Below are 6,000 nucleotides of genomic sequence, written 5' to 3'. Positions count from 1 at the left end.
TCTTCAAACTTTAAATATAAGTTGATTGTCATCAACCACATCATATGTGACAAGGTTTACAACTCTAGCACAAAATTTATCAGAATTACCTCCCTTGAACTTAAAATTTTCATGAAAAAAACATTGTTTTTTTTTTTTAATAACTTCTTTTTCTGAATGTATCTACTTCAAACTTCATATAAATGTTTCTTGTTGTCACTCAACATTTGTGAGTGTTCAATACTCTAGCAAGACTATTTCCAGAATTATGCCCCTTTTGAACTTAGACTTTTTTTTGAGAAATTGGTAATTTTTACTCCAACTTCTTCAATCATGATAGGATTTAAAAAAATGTTACATTTTGATAACAGGGATGTTTAAAAAATAACTTTAGAGTGTCCTTCAGTCTATCTGTCTGTACATAAAAACTGTTTCCTGTGATCACTTTTCAAGAACTTTGTCAACAAATTTACTTAAAATAGGAACCTAAGTGAATGGCCAATGGCCCTTCAGAATGTTGCTTGGGCTCTTACCGGTAGGGGACTTATGGATTGCTCGCAATACTATGATAATTGCTTGTTATAATTAATTGTAAGTATTACATGCATTCTTATTTACATCAAGGTAAAGAATTCAAAGCGATGAATAAGAAATAAATTTATTATTTTTCTACTCAAAACGTAACTTAAGCGGCAACGTGTAAAAGGGGCGGTGGCCTAGATGTTAAGGTGTCTGCCTCGATCTCAACCAAGGGACATGGGATCGAGCCATTATCGGGTCACTGCCATGTTTCTTCATATGACAACAGTAGTGTTTGGTTCCAGACAGAGGGTGTAAAAGCGATTGATATAAGTTGCAAGAACTTGTTTCGCAATCGAGTTTAAATAAATATATTGAAATGTCTTGAACAATAACGAGAGACTATATCGTTACTTCTTGTACAAAGATGTTTGTCCCTTTTACGCGATTTTACTGGATATCGCCAACATTTACAACAATACACATCACAGAACGATTGGAACAACCCCGGCAGATTTGGAAAAGAACCAGGAAGTTGTGAGATTAGACATATATATCGCGCAAATCCCCGAAACAGAATACTGGACGCCGAACTGAAACCATTGAAAACAACTGAAATTTCATTGACGGGGATCATGTCAAAATCAGTCACCTGAAATCTTTTATTACCCGGGCTTACGATGAAACCTTTACTGATAAAACGCTTCCACGGAGGCACGATACTTTTCCACAGACTTGGTGATGTGCATGGAAATGAAATTAAAGGCACATTTCATCAAATGAAACTCATACAATAAACACTAAGAGAAAATATTAAAAACTCGAGGCAAAGGACGCAATAAAAATGTATTTGTTAAGTGGAAATACTACCAAAGCAAATTAGAAGTCCTGGATAAAAGCTACTGACTTAAATAAACATTATCTTATGTGTCTGTGTATATGTTACCTTTTAAATGTACATGTATTATCATAATGCTGCCATCATTTCCTTATGTGTGTTTAATACATAATGTTGCTATATCAAAAGTTTGTAAATAAGTAAGAATACATATGCCTAGGCGTGTCTTCTTTTAATCTCGGTTACAAATAAAGAAATTGTCGTATTCTGTTTTAATATCATATTTCCGAACAGAAGCAAAGACTGAACCCTGGCTAGTAAAGTCTAAATACAGCTACATTTCAATATATCGTGTTACTTGAGCAATAAGGATATGTCAGCAGTGTACAAACTTGCTAGATATGTAACAAAAACTGTCTAGTTAACTATCATCGGCTTGATCGAAGTGCAATCTCTTGAATTTATTATCGCCTTTCCATTTTGTGACGTTTATGTTTGCTGTAAAAAATATACAAAAAAGAAGCAAATTTTCTTCTTGTTTTTAAGCATAATTAATAACTTCATAAGGAATTGTAATTAAAAGAAAATGACACCAGATGTTCAACGGCAACGCGTACGCTGCGCAAACAATTTCAACTGAAGTGTAACATTTCGATATTGTAATGCAATACAATTTATTAACTTGAATCGAGAAATATGCCAAAAGGAACAAAAAGCAACCATATATTTCTATGTTAATTTAGAAATTTACGGACATTCTATGATAGATAAATACGTAGGCTACAAGAAGTTCTGCAAAGCTATACATTTTGTATTACCCACACTATGAGTGATATCCTGTGAGTGATATGTATTTCATTTCACCTTTTTAATGCAGAATTTCACTTGTAAACAAAAACCAATTGCAGCAATTTGACACAGTATATATGCTAAATATATGCTACATAACAAGCGAAATATTGACAAATTAAAAAATACGGTTCATATTTAAAAATGAGTCAATTATATTAGCGTGAAGCATCATTCATGTTTGAAACGTAAGCTCTGTGGTGTGTTGGATTACATAGGTAGCAAGTTCAATTCTACAAGTAAATAAACATCTTTAATTTATTTTCTCTTGTTTTGTATATCATTTTAGAATATCATAATGTTAAAGATAACGATTAATTGAGGATTCACCATAAAGGCTGTATTAAAAACATAACTATCAAATCGACCGTTGCAAATATTCATTATTCACTGTATAACCAAAATTATGGTAGAATTTATTTTGAACAGGAACATTTTAAAAAAGTACTTTAAACATGAAATTTAATGAAACGCTGCGTATGCACGTCTGCGGATATACATGTATAGCGAACCAGACGGTCTTGAACTAGATACTGCACAAAGGAGTGTTGCATTGTTAATCTTTATACAAATAGAGATATTTCAATATATGTTGTCATTTTTTTTGGTCTGTACATGCTACGGACACTGTCGAGGATCTGTCGATGTTTTATATGTTCTGTTCACTGGCCATTTGATCAGTATGCAATTGACACGTATATAAAACCGGAGAAGTTTACATTTTACTCAGTTTTACTATTAAATGTTGTTCTGACAAATGTCAGATCAGACTTTTATCTCTTTCCTCGTGTAGAAAGTGGGTAATTCTGAGATACATCTTTATTCTCTGTTTTATATAGAAATTCCGTATTTACAAGAATTAAAAAAAATCAAAGTTTGGTAATATCTGACCTTGTAATTAAAAAATCCATACTTTAGTAAATACGGACTTCATACAAAGTTCCCGTATATAACGAGTGTGCGGATCACAGTAAATTCGTCATATACGTATTGCATGATATACAGTACATCTACGTATTCAAATTTCACTTATTTTTACCTGTCTATCTATAACATACGGAATTCCGAACCCTTTAATTATTGTATCCATATATTTTCAGCAGTTGTCATAATGGCGAAGAATGCCGCTTTAGCAGGATTTTACACAGGGCGATCTTTTTAATGACAAACAAAACAACAAACGCCCCATAATAGAGTGACTTTTATCCAAAGGGGTGGGGGAAATAAAGTTAATTGCCGTCGAATGCTGTAGAAATTAAGGTATTTTATCCGCTATTGGCGTTGTAATTACCATAACAGTTGCCAATGATACGCACCGATGTCATTTTCAAAAACGGGCTTTGATGGTCAACTTTGACGTCGTGTGTACAAATATTGTCTAAAACTTTTGGACATACAATAAACGGAATCTAATCAGACATATAGTCATTTTTTTTTTGCATGCCAATTTTCAAGACGATACTCGAAAGTTCACAAAGTGTCGCGTTCTACCTTAAACAGAGATAATCAAGTTATTTTGTGTTATTCCGTTCATTGTAGCACTAAGTGGTGTCCAATTGTTCCATTTATACTCTGCAATGTTCATTAATCTAGTCTACCAAAATACACGTGAAACAAATGACATCACAGAAGGGTTTTCAAAACTCGTATTTTCTGCTGTAGACATTTAAAGGAATACTCAGGCAAATTAATGACAAAATATTAAAATGATCCAATGTACTCCAATCCCGCTATATCGACATTTTATAAAGCCCAAGCATGTATTTCTGTATAAATTCTGTATAGCGTAAATATATATGTGCATGTTGAACAAAATTTAGACACCGACAGAATCACCAAGTTGTTTTAAAACAATTCATGTAACATGAACAAACCCTGGAAGTTACAATAACAGATATTTCGGATATTGTATAATTGAAAGATGTCTAAGTCATTCATTTGACACGTTCTTTTAAGTTTCTAGAGTGCACTGTGACAACTATTGTGAAATCTTAACGCTCTAACCTGACCCGCGTGGGTCAAGATAGGAAAGCGCCATTTTATTTTTTATAAAGTGAAAAGTTTTGTTCCTGTGACAGTTTAGTGCATTCATTTTGTGGACATTAACAGAATAATGAATGAAAAATTAAAAACGAAGAAATTAAATTTTGCCTGTGTCTCCCTTTAAGAAATAAAATATTTTATATTTGCAAATTGTAGTAAAACAATTCATTAAAACTCGATTTGTTCAGTCGGTTACGAATTGTACTACACTGCTGAGAATTATGATATACACCCAATTTCAATCAAACTTAATTGAGTGAAAACTTTTCTGAACGTTTTGGTATATTATTAGATTCTCTTAATTCCCTGTTCACGAATTTTCCGTTTCTATCAGACTTTTAGCGTTAAGTTCACCTTTACTGAAATGTACTTTTGCTAGTTTACGTCTTATCATCGAATCGTCTCTGAAAACGCTAATCAAGCAAATTATTGAAATGGAGCAAGAAATTTTCAAATCATAAGTATAGACATAAAATAGACTACTAGTATTTACTCTTTAGAGTTATTACCGTGGATATTTTCAAAAATATTGTACGTTTAAGATTTGCTTCCCATTCATTGATTATCAAAAGAATATTTCTACGTTTTACATGTTTGAGTACAATACATTGCTGTCAAACTTATATTGGACACGGCGTTTGTCGTATCTAGGTTTCGAAGCTATGTACGAGTACAATAGTGTCAGTATTGTATTCAGCCCCGTATAAATACTTCGGTATTTCACATCACCATTTTCTCATATTTTGTCAGAGCTGTCTTACTTCTTGTAGAGCATTTGATATGGATTTTATTATATTCTGAAAATGGATTTTGGATTTGAAAGTGAAAACAAGGCTAAAAGGATGAGATTGGATCCATCCAACATTGATCAATTGAATATTACATGATGCAACGCTGGCTGATCGTTTTCTACATATAATTTACCAGTGAAAGACCGCCTATATGACTAAAATACTGTTGGGAAAAGGTGTAAAATGAAACAAACAAACAAACAAACAAACAAACAACACCAGTGAAAGACAAGTAAGAAATACATATCAGGCTGAATATATAAAAGTAATTGTACTGGTACTTATTTACGTCCCCCCAAAAAGAACTGGTACTGCAGTACCAAGCTAAAATCTAGTACTGGTACTGGTAATGGTACTGCAAAACTTGGCAAGTACTGGTATTTAAGTACTACACCCTTAGTACTGATGCAGCTCTAATATCAGCTACCAAAGTCTGGCACAAAGCAAATATTACGACAACTGTGATATATTCTATAGTGTAAGATATCAAATATATAAGAAAACTAATTACAAACACCTTAAACCTGAATCAAATACAAGATATTTTTATCATTAATTCTTTTTTGTCGTAGATTAGTTAAGATTTAATACCCACCTTATGAATTCATAGGTAATTTGTTATAAAAACATCGTTGTTAGTAATGAAATATTCTATATCAATAAAATCAGGAAGGCATGCTATTTATGACCTAAATTTCCGTGTGTGATTTTTGTTGTAGTCCTATTGCAATATTTTTGCATGATATATTTGAAGGAGAAAAAGTAAAAAGCTTTATATATTGACCACCTTAACACTTGGAAGATTGACATTGATAAGGCAAAGTGATGAATAAATTTTCTGAGACAACGCTTTAAAATGATGATTATGGGGCAAAACACCCCTGAATTAATGTGTCAATTGATTCAATCAGTCTAGATAAGTAAAAATCACCTGTTCTTGAACTTCCTGTAAAGTAGTGTTTCTGAAGATTCAGATGATAT

This window comes from Ruditapes philippinarum, unplaced genomic scaffold (genome assembly GCF_026571515.1).
Source record: "Ruditapes philippinarum isolate M1 unplaced genomic scaffold, ASM2657151v2 ctg2535_1_1_1_1, whole genome shotgun sequence".
NCBI lineage: Eukaryota > Metazoa > Mollusca > Bivalvia > Venerida > Veneridae > Ruditapes > Ruditapes philippinarum.
The sequence above is the reverse complement of the archived record's forward strand: the minus strand, read 5'-3'. Positions refer to the sequence as shown.